Here is an 18,962-nt window from a genome sequence, read left to right as displayed (position 1 = left end):
TCCTCCAGCTTGAGAGAGGCTCATGAGGAAGAAAAAAAAAAGTCATGTTCCCTTTCACCACCCCCCCCCCCCCCCAACCCCACCCAAAGGTCAGCCTTGCCAGATTCATTGCGTTCGCATCCCATGGCTGCTAGTTACAAATGCCGGCTACAGATTGTGTAATTCTGTCCCATCTACTGCTTTCATCGGGGGCTCAGAGCAGGATCACGGCTCACTCTTACAATTTAGGTAAAGCTTCCCGTTCTTTTTTGTGTGCGGGAGTGAAGCCTTGGGGATTTAGAACAAAGTGTGTCCTTGGAAAGAAGTGGGTGGGATTTTGTGTGCGCCGTAGGTTGGGGAGGGACCTCCCCCTCCCGGGGGAGGAGTCTGATTTCATTATACAGTTGGAAACCTGGTGAAATCATGTATACAACTGAATCTTTTTGCTCAGCTAGTGAGGTCTTTTTGTTCTTTGTCTTGCAATGTGTACAGCAAATTTGTGTTACGCCTGGGAAGAAGGAAATTTGAGTTAAAGAGGAGGGCAGCTCCCTACGCCTTGTAACAAGCAAGCTAATTGAAACAGGAACTGGGCTTGCCAATGTTCAGAGCAGGAAAACCGAAGAAGTTACCATCCTCAAGTTAAAAATTACGTGGGGCTGGAGAATATAGCGCCTGCTGTATTTGTCATTGAAATTCACGATCTTGTTTGCTGTTTATCTTGAGGTGGGAGTTGGGGGGGAGTTGGGGGGGGGTTGCAGGGGGTGGGGGGAGCTCTCCTGCTGGTTAGAAAAAAGGAGGCGAGGTCCAGGAAGAAATGCTAGTAATAAGAAAGGGAGGGATTAGAAGCCCCAGAGAGAAAGGGAGGTGTAAATCATACGTGGGCATTTGACAATCGGCACAAAGAAATGGGAGACAGAGCCAAGTGCCTGATGCCCAAAAATCCTAAAAACTTAAGTGGGTAACCCAGATGCCAAAAAAATGTCCCAAAGAAAAAAAAGGAAAGCAAAATCCCAGAAGATCTTTTTCCTCGGTGATGATGTTGTCCAATGGAGTCAATAAACATTGGTTTTGCCATGGTGCTCATGTGAGCAACGCTGGGTGCACAGGAACCAGCTGCCCCGATGTGTCTTCAAAAACGTTCTCCAGGACAGCTCGGGCCTTCTGACAAGATGGGGTAAACCGGGGGAATACAGTCCTTCCACCCAAAAGGAGATTGGGGCAGAGGGAGCACATAGTAGGGGCAGAATGATCTTTCTCCCCCAAGAGCCCAATCTATCTAGATCCTACATCCCTCGGGTCCTCTGTTTTCCTCCCAGAACTACTTTGAATGGCATTGCTTAGGAAAGAGGGAAAAGGCATTTTTAGTCAAAAGCAAAGGAGGACAAAGTTAAACTCCACCAACAACGGAAACTTCTTCCGGAGGCTTCCTGGTGCACTGGAGTGTGATGCTTCCAGACTGCAGGATTGCCCTCTTTACTGTCAGAGGAGAATAATAATAAGGTAACGTTTACAGAATACTTACATGGAATGATTTATACGCTGATCCATTTTATGCTCCGAACCAGATGGGGTCGTATAGGTGTGTCCATTTTGCAGGTGAATGAGGGGTTGGCCAAATTATCGAGTAACTAGAAAATGGTACAGGCAGAATATCATTCGAGATCAAGGTTGACAGTTACCGAATTGTCAGCCAATGGCCGACTCTGATTCAATGCTGTTTTTATAAATAAAGTTTTATTGGAACACAGCCATGCTTATTCGGGGGTACATCACCTGTGACTGGTCTTGAGCAACAGTGACAGAAACGCTATGCCCCGCAAAGCTTAACACTTTGTCCGTTCCTTTACAGAAAAAAATGTGCAGATCCTTGCTCTGGTTACTGGAGCCCGGGCGCTTAAGCCTGTATGTTTCCTTCTGCTCAAAATGCCTCTTTTTTTTTTTTTTTTTTTTTTTAATGTGATGCTGAACAGGAAAAAGAAGCAGTGATAGTTATCGGAAAACTGAATCTATTAGGGGCCCCAGAATATTAAAAACAAACAGACAAACATTTCTTCCTTTATCCCTTTTTCATCTCAAACTTTTGTTGTTGTTGTTTTATTATTTTTTTTAATGTTTATTTATTTTTGAGAGGGGGGAAGGGCAGAGAGAGAGGGAGACACAACATGGAAAGCAGGCTTCAGGCTCTGAGCCATCAGTCCAGAGCCTGATGCAGGGCTCAAACCCACCAACCATGAGATCATGCCCTGAGCCCAAGTCGGGTGCTTAACCTACTGAGCCCCCCAGGCCCCGCCCCCCAGGCCCCGTCCCCCCCGCCTTTTTTCATCTCAAACTTTGAAAAGCCCTTATATTCTAAATTTAAAATAGACCAAAAAAACCCTTCACTGCCTTATCAGTTTAACGAAACTGCTTGTCTAAAGACCTACATTTCTCGGGTAATTTCCAAAATAATGAAGAAATGGAATACAGTGTTTCAGGAGACATACATACATTTTTCCCCCCCCCGGCGTATGTTATTTTCAAAACTACAAGTAGAATGAGTTGTTAAAGTAAGAGGCTACCAGATTTGATAGTAAGATACAGACTCTCGGCTTGTGAAGCTTTGGTTATAAATGTAAAACTTCTGTAACCAAAGGAGAATTGAACCCTAAGGGTATTTGGGGTTATTTTCTCTTCTTTCCTACTAAGATAAGTTGCAGATCTTGGAAATTGATCTGTATTGCCAGGTAGGTTACGATTTTGGTGTTGTCACAGTGGCTTAGTTTTCTCAAGGTCTCTAGGATTGATCAGTGTAGTGACATATCCAGGTTAAAAAGAAAAAAAAACGTTAGCAAACAACATTCATGATAGTGTCTTCTGTGTCTCCCACATGCCAGGCACGGGACTAAAGCCCTGACTACGTGTTACCAAGTCCTCCTGATAACTCTACAAGGAAGGCATTCTTATTTTATTTTTTCGATGAGAACAATGAGGTCCTGGGGCATACCGTGTCCCAGCGAATGCATGGTGGGATGACCTCAAAGTCTTGACCCCAAATTCCATTCTCTTTCCCCTCCGAGAGGAGGTCTGTCATTGATTGTTCAACTAATCCTTTTGTTCAACTAATTCTTACCTCCTTTGGGATCTAGCGCGTGTCACGCCCTGTGCTCCATTCTGAGGATTCGGCAGTGAACAAACCAGACACCTAAGTCCAACCCAGGATATTTTCAGACGATGAAGGATGTTAGCAAGGGAAGGAAACAGGACGGATAGGATGGAGAGTGTCCGAGTTGGGTGTAGCAATGCGGGAGGGAGGGAGGTCAAGGAAGAGGCTTGGGTGATGGGTGGAGGCCACAAGGTAAAGACCTAGACCCGGGAAGAAAGTTCCAGGCAGAGAAGCAGCAGAAGCATGTTCCTTGAGATGGGAAGAAATGTAGCATGTTGGCAAGCTAAGTTGATTCTTTCCGGCTCTCGCCAATTCAACAATCATTACCAGCTGTCCAAGCTGGAAGGCCATAGGTGCTTTCAAGGAACAGGTTAGCGGAGAGTTTATCCTCAGTTCTAACAACTGTTATCTCCTTCCCCTCATCAGACAGGGAAGTAAGGTGCTCCTCCTTTATTTATGACTGCAAATAATAATAATAGTTACCAGTTACCGAGGGCTGACTGCTTACCTGTGTCAATCTCACTTAACCTGCAAAACAACCAATGGAATATTGTAGAATGGTCTTAGAATAGGACGACGCTGCCCTGACAGGCTTAAGGGAATTGATTTCTAGAATTTACATGTTTATATCACATTTACATACGCCTGAAACTGCCTGGGGATGCTGCTGTGTGCTTAAGTTCACATTCACCCTCTTCCTACCTTACAGAGAGGTCTGCGCTCAGCATTGAGCTGGTAGATGGTGTAACGGTTTTCAAAGTAACAGGTTAAAGAAACCCTCCTCTTTTTTTTTTTTTTTTTTTTTTTAAGATTTATTTATTTTTGAGAAAGAGAGAGAGAGAGGCAAGCAGGGGAGGGGCAGAGAGAGAGACACCAAATCCAAGGCAGGCTCCAGGCTCTGAGCTGAGAGCACAGAGCCCGATGCAGGGCTCAAACTCCCAAACCACGAGACCATGACCTGAGCTGATGTTGGATGCTTAACCAACTGAGCCACCCAGGCGCCCCAAAGAAACCTTCCTTTAATGATTAATCAAGGTGCCTAAATGTGGACATCCTATATTACTTTATCTTACATACATTTCTTTCTAAGATGCATTCAGAACAATCACAGAAGGGTAACAATGTTGTTGGTTCTTAGAAATACAACTGGAATGTTTTCTAGAACCATCAAATATTTCAGCATACACCGGGGATAAAAACACCTGAATACCTCAGGATAAAAATGTGATATGGTTTTCTTTCATATTTAGTGGGTGCTATTCAATGGATTAGTTAAGAGTTATTTTATCAAATCATAGAATGAATTGTGGATTCTAAGCACATACACTGACCACAGGTTTTTCTTTTCTTTTTCCTAATTTTATTTTTTATTTTTAAAAATTTACATCCAAATTAGTTAGCATGTAGTGCGACAATGATTTCAGGAATTAAAAAAACAAATGATTTCAGGAGTAGATTCCTTAGTGCCCCTTCCCCATTGAGCCCATCCCCCCTCCCACAACCCCTCCCATAACCTCAGTTTGTTCTCCATACTTATGAGTCTCTTCTGTTTCATCTCCCTCCCTGTTTTTATATTATTTTTGTCTCCCTTCCCTTCTGTTCATCTGTTTTGTCTCACAGAGTCCTCATATGAGTGAAGTCATATGATTTCTCTGACGGACTAATTTCACTTAGCATAGTACCCTTCAGTTCCATCGACGTAGTTGCAAATGGCAAGATTTCCTTCTTTTTGATGGCCGAGTAATACTCCATTGTATATATAGACCACATCTTCTTTATCCATTCATCTGTCGATGGACATTTGGGTTCTTTCCATACTTTGGCCATTGTTGATCGTGCTGCTATAAACATGGGGGTGCATGTGTCCCTTCGAAACAGCATACCTGTATCCCGTGGATAAATGCCTAGTAGTGCAAATGCTGGACCATAGGGTTGTTCTATTTTTAACTTTTTGAGGAGCCTCCACACTGTTTTCCAGAATGGCTGCACCAGCTTGCATTCCCACCAGCAGTGCAAAAGAGATCCTCTTTCTCCGCATCCTCGCCAACATCTGTTGTTGCCTCCGTTGTTAATGTTGGCCATTCTGACAGATGTGAGGTGGTATCTCATTGCGGTTTTGATTTGTATTTCCCTGATGATGAGTGATGTTGAGCATTTTCTCATGTGTCGGTTGGCCATCTGGATGTCTTCTTTGGAGAAGTGTCTATTCATGTCTTTTGCCTATTTCTTCACTGGATTATTTGTGTTTTGGGTATTGAGTTTGATAGGTTCCTTATAGATTTTGGATACTCACCCTTTATCTGATATGTCATTTGCAAAGATCTTCCCCCATTCTGTCGGTTGCCTTTTAGTTTTGCTAATCGTTTCCTCTGCTGTGCAGAAGCTTTTTATTTTGATGAGGTCCCGTAGTTCATTTTTGCTTTTGTTTCCCAGGTTTTTCTTTTCTTTTCTTCTCTTTTCTTTCTTTCTTTTTTTTTTAACAAAATATTTACTATTTTCCTACTAAAAATATGAACTCGTTTGAATTGTAATAAAATTTAAGATGTCCACTTAAAAACATGTAAGAGGGGCACTTGGGTGGCTCAGTTTGTAGAGCATGCAACTTTATCTAGATCTTGGAGCCTGAGCTGAGTTTGAACCCCACGTTTTTTTATATATAAAAAATATATGCAAGAGGGACTCAGTCAATTAAGCGCCTGACTTCGGCTCAGGTCATGATCTCACAGTTTGTGAGTTCAAGCCCCGTGTCGGGCTCTGTACTGACAGCTCAGAGCCTGGAGCCTCCTTCGGGTTCTGTGTCTCCCTCTCCCTCTGCCCCTCGCCTGCTCATGCTCTGTCTCTGTCTCTCTCAAAAATAAATAAACATTAAAAAAAACTGAAAAAATATGCAAGACACTGGGTATTTCGTCCTCAAAATTATGTAAGAGAAAAAAAAAAGATCATTAGTTTAGCATATACCCTGGTTGTTGTCAACCTAATCGTAATTGCTGATTATTTTCTTTGCAGATAAAACTCAAATTTACATGCACACACATGCGTATATATTTAGTTTGATTTTTTTCAACTGCTGTGTACTTCAGGAAAAGTTGAAACCTCAACAGTTCCAAGGGATGGAGTTTTGACTGGTCATTATGAATGGTTCTCAATTCTGGGCATAAGGTCAGCTTTTCTTCAGAGCTTTTAAAAATTGTCAGTGCCTGGATCTCACCCCCAGCTATTGTGATTAAAGTAGTCTAATCAGTTAAGAGAATTTTCTTTTTTTTTCCCTTTCTTTTAATGTTTATTTATTTTTGAGAGAGAGAGAGAGAGAGAGAGACAGAGTGGGAGTGGGGGAGAGGCAGAGAGAGAGAGAGAGAGAGAGAGAGAGAGAATCTGGAGCAGGCTCCAGGCTCCGAGCTGCCAGCACAGAGCCCAACGTGGCCCTCGAACCCATGAACCTCGAGACCATGACCTGAGCTGAAGTCAGACAGTTAACCAACTGAGCCACCCAGGCTCCCTCAAGATAACTTTATTTCTGTTGGTAATAACAGGTTCAAGAGTTATGTAATGTAATGATCACCAATGAGCAGGATAAAGTAAACAGGCTGGGGGTATATCTCTGGGAAAGTTATCCTTGCTCTTGAAAAGGTAAACAAGGGAAGGAATGTTCAATTTTTAGATTTTTTTTAGATGAATAGATGCCAGCTGCACTGTGGCAGCCTTTTTGTGGCTGTGAGGGGCAAATCTGAAGTTCACAGCCAATACACTGAGGTGGGCAGAACAAGATCCAAAGAACTTGGGACTACAGCCATTGAATCAACCTACCCTGAAGGTGCCCTATCAAGGAGGACATTTATCGTATCTTTAGGTGGATTCTCTGTTTCCTGAAGGTCGACCCGTTTTCAATTTTACAAAATAAGGAAACTGGAACACAGGTTAAGCTATTTGTTTACAGTCGCATGCCTGGAAATTGGCAAAGCCAGGGCTTGAATTTGTCCGACTCTGTCTCCTGTGCTTTTGATGAGTAGAGTATAAATAGGGATTAGCAAATTATGTATGGCTTGTGGGCCAAATCCCATCCACGGCCTGTTTTTATAAAAAAATAAGTTGTACTGGAACAGTCAGACCCAGTTAGCTCGCACATTATCTATGGCTGCTTCTCTCCTATTCCAGCAGAGTTGAGTAGTAGTGAGAGATGTTATATGGCCTGTAAAGCCTAAAATATTTACTTTCCAGCTCTTTTCAAAAACGTTTGCCGACCCCTGCTGGTCTAAGCCAATCACGGTAATTGTATCTTTATCTGTGATTGTATAGAGATGACCGTATGATCCAGTTTGGGCCAATGAGATTTAAGCAGAATTCGGCTGGGGGCGGGTGGTACCTTGGAGAAAGATGGTCCCCATTCCACCCTCCCATCAAAAGAAGCGTGCAGGAAGGCGGTCGCCTCCCTGGCTGCTGCCCTGCCTCTGAGTCAGAATAAGATGACTGGAGCTGAGGCGGCCATCTTGAAACCACAAAGGGGGTATAAAATACATGGAAGATGGTGGAGAAGAAAGCAAGAGGCTAAGTATTTGATGACACTGCTGGTCCTATGCAATGCTGCACAATGCTCGAACTCCTTACCTCCAGATTTCGTATTTGTTAGACCAGAATTTGTCTCTATTTGCAGGCTGTCCCATTACCTGTGACTGCATCGGTCCCCCCCGATGCAAACTTTATGTCTGAAATTACTGCCCTTATATTACACTTATGAAACCCAAAGCTCAGGGAGGGAAAAGGACTTGCCTAAGGTGTGTGCATCAAATGAAGTTTGTCTTCCTCCGATGACTCTCCCTGTTCCAGCGCCCTTCATAGTAACACACAAACTCTCGGCAGTTGGGGCTTGGTTTGTCTATGTGAAAATTCTGTAGCCCAAGGAGAATGAACACTACGGCAAATGGAGTCCCCTACCCTACAGTGATTTCTTCTCCTTCTTCTTCTCTGCTAACAGAAACTGAGTTTACTTTGGGCACCAATGTACCCAGCTCCAAGGGTTGAAGGATATTCGGTCGAAGCCAGTCGTGGCTTTCCTCCTTTGCGGGAAGTTTTACCCTCTAGATGATCTGATTCCAGGCTGGGTCTGGGTGATGCATGAGAGTCCGCCTTTCTCATGAGTTCTCAGGTGATGCCAATGCTTCTGTTCCATAGAACACATGTTGACTGACACTATTCTGTCCTAGAGGTGACAAACTTTTTCTGTAGAGGGCCAGATAGCAAATATTTTAGGCTTTGTGGGCCATGCAGTTTCTGTGGCAACTAGTCAATTCTGCTATTGCAGCAGCTTGAAAGAAGCCACAGGAAACACATAAATAAGTGGCTGGGGCTGTGTTCCAATAAAACTTTATTTATGAAACCAGGTGATGGGCCAGATTTAACTTGTGGGCCATAGTTTGCTGGCCCCTGGCTTAGATTAGTCATCTCCTGGTGCCGGGCCCATGCTTGCTCTCTGAACTGCTCAGCTGACTGATAGCTGAACCAATAGGGATTCTCTTAGGAAGGAAGACACGGGTGATGGCTGTTGGGTACCAGGGAAACGGTTGCGATCTAACCGAATTTGACATGGAACGATTCCTAGGTTATTTCTGGCAGAGGCGAGCGTTTCCACACGACCTAGCTACAAGTTACCATAAAATCCGGTCTGTCCACATTTTGCTACCCTTATAACCAAACACTGATCAGCAAAATGCGCGCAAAACAGTTTATACAATGTGTCGCGGAAGCGCCATAAAGCCTCAGCACTCCATTCCTTCAGGGGCCCTGGTCGTACCTTAAATGAAAGGTTCACGCAAGGCAGGCATAACAGTACATGAAAAGCAGGATTCTGTGCTGTCTGCTTGGCATGATGCGGTCAGAAATCCTCCTGTCCAGTGGCTGGACACAGGCTCAATCGGGGAAGGAGAGGGGAAGGGTAGTGGTGGGTAAAGGGTGGATTGTTGTAGCCTATGAAGCATGCTAGTCGGCTCACACGTCTTGAATACCTTTAAATTTCACCAATGCAAATAAATACACGTCTTTCTTTCCCCCTCTTGCAAATCTATTTCTCATGTCAGTGTGGTCATGCTTGTTGTCATCAGTCCCTAGTTTCATCAATAAAAACCCTATTTCTGGGGCGGCTGGGTGGCTCAGTCGGTGGAGCGTCTGACTTCGGCTCAGGTCATGATCTCGCGGTTCGTGAGTTCGAGCCCCGTATGGGGTTTTGTGCTGACAGCCCAGAGCCTGGAGCCTGCTTCGGATTCTGTGTCTCCCTCTCTCTCTGCCCCTCCCCCACTCACGCTCTGTCTCCCTCTCTCTCTCTCTCTCTCTCAAAAGTAAAATAAACATTAAAAACATTAAAACAAAAAACCCCAAGTACCCCATTTCTGAATTGCAAAAAGCACCTGTCATAGCTGCTGCTGGAGCGTGGTCCTTTCTGCCTTGGTGTTTGCCAGCCAGACGGAATAAAAAAACTCACCCCAGCCTCTGCCGTCAGTGAACCCGGGTTCAAACCTAGTCTGTCGCTTACTAGCTGTGTGCACCTAGGTAAAGTTGCAAATGCGCTCAAGGGGTGCCCTCGGGTAGAATATAGTGCTCTACGTTTTGCTCTCTGGAGGCCAAAGCGATGGCCTCATCCATAACATGGGTGTAACGGTGATCGTGGCAATTAAGGAAGCCGGGCATGGGAACCAGCCCGGCACCCACGCAGAGCGAGCTCTCTCTGTAACTTGTCTGCTGGTACCTAATTCTTCATTGGTTTTCAGATAAGATCCAGAGCTGAAGGCATTTTCCTGAAGACAGAGGCAGAGCCAGTGAAAATAATAGCCACATGGTAGTTCCGCCCACACAAAAGTCATATTCCAGGGGTTTGGGTGAGTCTTTTAGCTTAGGTTTTTCTAGAAAGTGAAGACCATCTATCAGAGGTTCACGTTTTGCATTTGGAGGAGAAAGCTGGGACAATATATAACGTGGCGTTTGGCCGGTATAGACGGAGTCAGGTCGGAAAGCCCGTCATCAGAGTTCTTGGTCTTCTGTGTCCAGCAGAGAAAGTTCCGAGATTACGTGTCTGCGTCAGGTAGAGTGTGTTTATCGTTTTTGTGTTTCCTCCACCATCTGAACCTGTTTCCTAAACCTGGGGAGTTGTTCCGCTTTGATTTTTGGAAAGCAGAACCCACCTATCACGGCAGGAGGGAAAAATGTAGATCGATTTCCAGCGCTCCTTGCAGCCAGGGTGTGGACACATGGCTTAGGGCTTGCCAATCAGAGGCAGCTGCCCCAGACTTTGGTTGGGAACCCAGCGATGCCAAGAAGGACGGGCTGGGTGGAGCCCGCATTAGTGACTTGTGACGCTAACATTCCTTCATCCCTGGTGGCCTTGACTGTGGTTCTCATAGCAGAACCCGACATCCACAACCGGTGTGGGTGGTGGGTCTGGTGCAGACAGCAGGGTTTAGACCGGGGGCTGGCAAACTTTTCGGGGAAAGGGCCAGATAGATATTTGAGACTTTGCTAGGCAAGACGCAGTATCAGGCTGATGATGCAGATACTTACACAACCATTTAAAAATGTAAAACCATAGCTCATGGGCCCTTAGACAATATGGCAGCCCGATTCGGTCCACGGCTATAGTCGGCTGGCCCCTGATCTGGAGCCCTGAGAGGACATCAGTGCTGTTTTCACAAGATCATGAGATCATGTCAGTGTGACTCCAGACGTAATTCCCAGCTGCCCCAGGAAAAGGACCTTTGCAGATGTAATCCACTTAAGATGAGGTGATGCCGGACTGGGGGAGGGGGGTTCTAATTCAGTGACTGGTACCCTTATAAGAAGAAGGAAATTCAGGGCCGCCCAGGTGGCTCAGTCGGTTAACTGTCTGACTTCGGCTCGGGTCAGGATCTCGCGGTTCGTGGGTTCGAGCCCCGCGTCGGGCTCTGTGCTGACAGCTCGGAGCCTGGAGCCTGCTTCGGGTTCTGTGGATTCTGTGTCTCCCTCTCTCTCTCTGCCCCTCCCCAGCTAAGAAACAAGGGGGAAACGCTATGGAAGATGGAGACAGAGATTAAAGTGATGTAGCCACAAGCCAAGGAAGCCAAGGTCTCTCTCTCAGAACCTACAGAAAGAAACAACCCGCAGCCGCGCAGTGGGCTGGGGCCCAAAGGCAAAATGCTTTTTGCTGTTTCCACCCTCATTGTTCCACAAGCTGAAGTGGGTTTCCAGGGACGGTATGACGTGCGAAATTCAAGTACCTGAAAGAAAAGCTGCCTTGGGAAGCTGAATGCTGAAGGCATTTGTAAAAATGTAAAAACAAAGCCACTCTACTTGCTAAATTTGGGGGCAGGGGTGGAAATAGTTAATTTTCACGAAAATACATTATTGATGTTAATATGTAAGATGTTATTTGTTTGTTTATTTATTTATTTATAATGAACACTTATTCATTTTTCAGAGTGAGAGAGACAAGAGTGTGAGCGGGGGAGGGGCAGAGAGAGAGAGGGAGACACAAAATCGGAAGCAGACTCCAGGCTCCGAGCTGTCAGCACAGAGCCTGGCACAGGGTTTGAACTCACGGATGGTGAGATCATGACCTGAGCCAAAGTCGGATGCTCAACCAACTGAGCCACCCGGGGGTTCCTGTTATTGTTATTTTAAAATGATTTAAAAAAATTAACATTTCAAAAATGTCTCAGATTTGGTTTTGAGCAGGTAAACATAAATAGGTCTAACTTGCGTAGATAAAAAACCCCGTGATTCTGAAGGGGGTTCAGGGGTCCTGAGACCAAAACGTTTGAGAGCTGTTGGCTTAGGGCAATGTCTTGCCTCCTTTCTTGGAGATTTTACTGAAGGGAGACGATTTCCTGTCATTTCCCACAAAGCAAGAAAAAAAAATTGTTTAAGAGTGCAGGCTTGGGATTCTGAAGGCTTGAGTCTAAACCTTTCTTCCAGAACACGCAAAGCTGGTGATATGAAATCAGTGGCTTAAACCCTCGGAGCCTCGGTTTTCTCGTCTGTGAAGTGGGTATCATAAGACCCACCTTTTAGGGGAGTTCTAGAGATTAAAAGTCCTCCCTGACTGTGAGCTCAGTATAAAGCCCTGTTCTGTGGAAGAAGGGGGTGGCCCAGACCAGCACTTTTGAGACTTTAAAGAGCACACAGATCACCTGCAGATCTTGTTAAATGCACATTCTATTTCCTTTCAATATCCATCATGATCAGACTGGCCATTTCCTTTTATTATTTGATTCGTTGACTGTCTTCTGCATTCAAATGCAAGTACCCATGCAGAGCTCGAGTCATGTCCGTCTTGGTCAGGGGCTCATAAACTACAGCTTGTGGTCCAGATTTGGCCTCTTGTCTCCTTTTTTGTTTTTTTTTTTTTTTTAAACGTTTATTTATTTTTGAGACAGAGAGAGACAGAGCATGAACGGGGGAGGGGCAGAGAGAGAGGGAGACACAGAATCGGAAACAGGCTCCAGGCTCTGAGCGGTCAGCACAGAGCCCGACGCGGGGCTTGAACTCACGGCCCGTGAGATCATGACCTGAGCCGAAGTCGGACGCTTAACTGACCAAGCCACCCAGGCGCCCCTCCTTTTTAGTAAATAAAGTTTTATTACAACACAGACCTGTTCGTTCTTTCCTGCTTTTGCTCTCTAACAGCGAAGGAGAAGTGTGATAGCGACTGTACTGTTCACAGAGTGAAGATATTTACCCTTTCCGGGGCGCCTGGGCGGCTCCGTCGGTTAAGCATCCGACTTGGGCTCAGCTCATGATCTCACTGCTCGTGAGTTCGAGCCCTGCTTCCAGCTCTGTGCTGACAGCTTAGAGCCTGGAGCCTGGAGCCTGCTTCAGATTCTGTGTCTCTCTCCCTGTTCCTCCCCTGCTCGTGCTTCTCCCCCATCTCTAATAGAAAATAAAATAAAAAACAAAATTTAAAACAAGAGATATCTACCCTTTTGAGAAAACCTGTGCTGACCTTGGTTGTCGTCAGCTGCTCTAGGATAATCTGGCCATAGTGGACACTCAGCAAATACTTAACTGAGCATGTATTAAGTACGCTTTACAGGTATCGTCCCATTTAATCCTCCATGAGGCAGATGCCAGTAAGGGTCCACAAGCCTGAAATTCCAAAAGCTGTATATACTTTTAAAAAACAACTTTGGCAGCAAAGTGAGCTGACCTCCCTCACCTGGCTACGGAACACGACTTGAATGAAGGCGAGGCTGTTGACCGTGGGCATCCATTCTCCCTAATTCGGTCTTTGCAGGTTTCTCTGCAGACTTGTGGATGAGGCAGATCCCCGGCCGGAGATCCTGTGTAACAGGGCCGAAGCCCCACCTTACCTTTTTAAAATCTGAAAATTCTGAATTCCAAATCCTATTCGGCGCCGAGGATTTGGATGAGAGATTTGGACGTGTACTTTCCCTTATTTTAAGGCTGAGGAACTCAGAGGCTGAGTAGCAGTGCTCGCGTGTGGCAGAGCCCCGCTTTGAATCCCGGAATCCGATACCTAGGATGCATCCGTAACCGGGAGGCTATCTTAAAAGAGGCGGGTGCTGGTGCTCGTCGACTGGTTGAATTAACCAGTAAATGCAGCTGACTGGGCCTTGTTCCAAACCCTGGGCTGTTTACCTGCTGCTGGAGAGACTCCTGCTTTTTCCGGGAAAGAACATCTTTCCAGGCCAAGCGCTGCCGCTGTTAATGTGCATGCGAAACACGCACGCATGCACGCTTCCGCGCACACACGCGCACGCACGCTCATGCACGCGTGCGACACGTTCACGCACACCCCCCACACGCATGTGTGCACACGCACATGCACGTGTGCACACATTCTCATGCACACACCCACACATGCACGCGCATGCGCGCACTTGCACACACACACACACACACACACACCCACCAAGACTCAGAAAGGAGCTCTGTGCTACTGTATTTCCTAGAGCCTTGTGGCCGCCTGTTGTTTCCAGCAATCTCATCTTTATGAATCAGGTGACAAAACCCACTAGTTACCAGGCGGGGGAAAGAAAACAGATGCTTTTCCAGCCAGGCAGCGTTGAGCTGAGCAGTTTGTCATTGTGGTTAAACCTCTTCTGCCTCCATCAGGGCACGGCACCTTGTAAAAAAAAAACAAAAACTATTACTGATTTCTCTCTCTGGGTTCGGGGGCTGCTCTGGTCCTGAAAACTCAAAGCCACGGCCAACAGGAAGAGTGTAATTTGTCTGTTGGGTACTCAGCCTGGAATAGGGCAATGGGGTATATAGTAATGCTGTTTCCAAAGCGTGAAAGCATTATTTCCTCTAGTCGAGAGAGGAAGTGAGCCCTCCCCTTGCGCGCTTGAAAGCTTCCTTGAGAAGATGTGAAGTTGCCTCTAGAAGGTAGTGGAAAATTAATGTGGTTCTAAGTGAGCCAGAGTGCCTTCAAAAAAAGCTTGGAGGCGTGAGATGGGCTATATAGCTTCACAGAGGCTGATGTTGATTAAAACATGGTTATAGACAGGTGACTACTATAGGATTTCCTTAAAAAGGCATGTATCTGCGTGTGTGTGTGTGCATGTGTGTGTGTGTGTGTGTGTGTGTGTTTCTGTAAAAATATAGAAAAAAGAATAGGAAAGATACACTCCCCGTTAACACAGGAAGTAGGTGAGAAGCAGGCGGGGGCGGAGGAAGGTGTGTGTGTCAGAGAGAGAGGAGGGCAACTTTCTATTTTCACTCGTATATATTGCAATATTCTTCCTTTGGTTGTGGACTCTAAAAAAAAAAAAAAAAAAAACAGATAAAATTAACTTGCAACAACAAACAAACAAAAAGCCCTCAAGGAACCAGCTTTATAATAATCAGAAAGCCCTATAGCTTCTAAGAATTAGAAAGCCCCAGGCACAATGACTTCCTGGTTTGGGCATTCCTAGTTACATCATGTTTGGAAACTTGACAGAATTCTACCTTGTCCCTAGACGGTAGATTACTTAAAACGGTTATCGACACTTCCTTGTTGAACAAAAGGGACACATTCGGTTCCCTCGCTCTCTGTCCTCTCTCCCTCTCTCGTACTCGGCTTAAAGTTATTAACCTTCTTTTTTTGAGAAATAAGAAGCATCTAAAATGATGGATGGTTTTTATAATGTATCTTTCAGAATACACATCCTACTCGCTTAAGGCCTCCAATTATATCTTTGCGGATATAATTCCGCAAATAATATAAATCCGATATAAAATCGGATCTCTTTCAGAGACCAAGACAGGGAGGCAGTAGATCCTGGAGGGGCCTTTAGATTAGGCACAAAAATATTTCGCCTTTGGTTAACCTGCTGTAAAGCAACCTGTTTGCCTTGTCACTTTCAGATGGTCATTTTGTAGAAGTTTCGCTAGATTGTTTGTGGCTTTTTTTTTTTTTTTTTTGGCTTGTCTGTTACTTTTGTCTGATTTATTCCTTATAAATCTGTTAAATAGAAAATAGGAGGTGTGTGAGGAGCCTGGGGAGGGTGGGATGGTGAAAGGGAGGAGTACACCCACCGCTATTTGCAAGATACCAGGAACTCAACACAAGGCGGCTGGTGACAAGCCCCGGGTTGAGAAGCGTTTCCAGCTTGCGGGTCTGAAACTGTCGTCTCGCGGGAGAACAGCATGCTTCATTACTGGAGCTTTAATCGTGGCGCTGGAAGAATAAATGACCAGCATGGGTGGATCTTGACTAGGATTTGTGGAGCGGACACATTATTCTCTCAAGGCTGGGATTTCTAACTATATAGGATGCACCACTGGTCGGAAAAAGTTTGTGTCCCTCGGGTTTCCAGACTTACAGAATAGTACCAGAAAAGCTTATTTGCACCCACCTTTTGGCATATGCTTCTATTAAATGAGAATCTTGCAAGAAACTTTGCTTTTATTCATCAAATGAGATGAAGATGTCCTTTGAAATGATCCTAATGTTAGATTTGGTTGCTTTTTCCAAGCATTATTCTCCTATTATTTCTTTAAAAAATTTTTTTCTTTAACGTTTATTTATTATTGAGAGACAGAGAGACACAGAGCGTGAGCAGGAGAGGGGTAGAGAGAGGGAGACACAGAATCCCAAGCAGGCTCCAGGCTCCGAGCTGTCAGCACAGAGCCCGACGCGGGGCTCGAACTCACGAACTGTGAGATCATGACCTGAGCCGAAGTCGGTCACCCAACCAACTGAGCCACCCAGGCGCCCCTCTTTTTTTTTTTTTTTAATTTTTAAAAGTTTATTTATTTTTGAGAGCGAGAGACAGAGTGTGAGCGGGGGAGGGGCAGAGAGAGGAAGACACAGAATCCGAATCAGGCTCCAGGCTCTGAGCTGTCAGCACAGAGCCAGATGTGAGGCTCGACCTCACGGACCACGAGACCGTGACCTGAGCCGAAGTCGGAAGCTTAACCGACTCAGCCACCCGGGCGCCCGTCCTATTATTTCTTATTGGATCATCACAGCAACCCAGAGGTGGTCAGAGTTAGCAACCTACACGCCATAGAAACTAAACTCATGCATGTAAACCATTGGCCAGAGAGCAGTTAGAATTCCCAATCTCTTTTGCTCAACACTTTCAGTAAAGACAGGCATACATTTTTTTTTTTTTTTTTTTTTTTATCAGATGCTATGCAGGTGGAGTTCAGGCACCTCCAGGGTTCCTCTTATGCTAAAGGTTCTGGAAAAGTCCCAAGAGCACACTAAAATCCAAAGAAGACGTTTACCGAAGCATGAGTCACCCTAAAACACCTACTTCAGACTTTGAGGAAGGGACTAATGTTCCCTCTGTCGTCAGGTACACAGCAGCAGCGTTTGCAAAGCCCCGCCAGCAACTTGTCTATTTATACTTTGTTTATTACCCTAGGTGGCTGTACAGCTGTGGATTTTTGAGGACCACACGAGGCTGCTGTGAGTTAATAATCCCAGACAATCGCAGGCTCTCTTTTCCTCCAGGGGTGTGGCTCTTCGTTTACAGAAAGGAAGGCTGAATCACAGAATGGAAAACGGTGACACACAGCCCATCTCTAGCAGAGCGGGAAAACAAAAGTATGGCCGTTCCCTGCTTCACCTTGAGTCGGCATTGTCTTTAAAGGTAGACTTTGATCCCAAACTTGAGTCCTTTTCCATTGCGACGCTAACTCGAAGGACAGGATCTCCGGGTCTCTGTGGATGATCTCCCTGTCTCTGCTTGAGAGAAAACAGGTAACAGCGATCTGGTTCCTATGCCATTTAGGGAGGGCAAGGGATCGGTTTCCAGCGTGCACAAAAGCGAGGTAAAGTGAACGATGATGACAAAATGTACGATAAGTAACCATCACGGCTCACTTACAGCTGTATGTTAGGTGCTGTAGGTGCTTTGCCGGTACTCATTCACTTCATGCTCGGATCAAACCCTCAAAGGGAGATGCTGTTATTTTTTAATTTTTATTTTTTTTAACATTTACGTATTATTGAGAGACAGAGAGAGACAGAGCACGAGCAGGGGAGGGGCAGAGAGAGGGGGAGACGCAGAATCCGCAGCGGGCTCCAGGCTCCGAGCCGTCAGCCCAGAGCCCGACGCGGGGCTCGAACTCACAATCTGAGAGACCGCGACCTGAGCCGAAGTCAGATGCTCAACCGACTGAGCCCCCCCGGGTGCCCCGGGAGAAGCTGCTACTACCCGACTTTGCAGTTGAGATAGCCAAAGTTCAGAGAGGCTAAGAAACTTGTCCAAGGCTGGTAATGTCCTCATCTCTGCCCTGGAGATGATTAGGAACGTAAGTTTTGGCATCTACGATCGCAGTTTTAGTTGGCCGGGCCCATACTGGTCCATTTGGTGGCTTTGTGCTGATGAGAAAAAGCGGGTCCCCCAGGGCAGGCGAGCTGATGGCTCCCACTTGGCAAGCGGAGGCAGGACGAAGTGTGGGCAGAAACTCACTTCTCTGCCCTGGGTGTCCTTGCATAGGGCCACCCTGTACGCCTGCGGGGGTGCGTGGCTCCCGCACGTGCTAGCTCTGAGACCACGAGCGGCACCCTCCGTGTCTTTGAGTCTCTGTTTCTTCCTTTAAAAATCAGGATGATGCTACGTCACCTCAGACAGAGGCCGGTGGTGAGGGTCCGCACTGAATCTACCTGGCCTGTGGGGAGAACTAAGGAGGCAAAAGCAAACATGAGATGGTTAGATTGCACCTTCTGTGGGGTCGTAAACTCCTTGGCAACAGGAAGGAGTCATTTAGAGACTCGTTTTGAAATGCCATGGACTGTATATCACAGGAAAGGCTGTGGTGCTTCCTAAGAAGCAGATCATGTCTTCCATTCTTTTTTTATTTTATTGTATTTTATTTTCTATTTTTTAAAATTGACATCCAAATTAGTTAGCATCGAGTGCCACAATGATTTCAGGAGTAGATTCCTTAGTGCCCCTGATCCATTGAGCCCCTCCCCCCTCCCACAACCCCTCCAGTAACCCTCAGTCTGTTTTCCGTATTTAAGAGTCTCTTCTGTTTTGTCCCCCGCCCTGTTTTTATATTATTTTTGCTTCCCTTTCCTTATGTTCCTCTGTTTTGGCTCTTAAAGTCCTCATATGAGTGAAGTCATATGATTTTTGTCTTTCTCTGACTAATTTCACTTAGCATAATACCCTCCAGGTTCATCCACGTGGTTGCAAATGGCAAGATTTCATTCTTTTTGATTGCCGAGTAATACTCCATTGTATATATATCCCACATGTTCTTTGTCCATTCATCCATCGATGGACACTTGGGCTCTTTCCATACTTTGGCTACTGTTGATCGTGCTGCTATAAACATGGGGGTGCATGTGTCCCTTCGAAACAGCACCCCTGTATCCCGTGGATAAATGCCTAGTAGTGCACTTGCTGGGTCGTAGGGC

The 18,962-nt window shown here is 45.7% G+C and overlaps 1 long non-coding RNA gene across 1 annotated transcript; it reads left to right on the top strand.

Moving 5' to 3' along the window:
* Positions 1–158: 158 nt before the first annotated feature.
* On the top strand, positions 159–17,493 carry LOC122214876. The gene is made up of 3 exons (XR_006200120.1): positions 159–228; positions 1,296–1,479; positions 16,957–17,493. It is a non-coding gene; the product is annotated as an uncharacterized LOC122214876 (long non-coding RNA).
* Positions 17,494–18,962: the final 1,469 nt, after the last annotated feature.

This window comes from Panthera leo, chromosome A3 (assembly GCF_018350215.1).
Source record: "Panthera leo isolate Ple1 chromosome A3, P.leo_Ple1_pat1.1, whole genome shotgun sequence".
Lineage (NCBI taxonomy): Eukaryota > Metazoa > Chordata > Mammalia > Carnivora > Felidae > Panthera > Panthera leo.
Note: the sequence above shows the minus strand (reverse complement) of the source record. Positions and strands in the feature narration are given on the sequence as shown.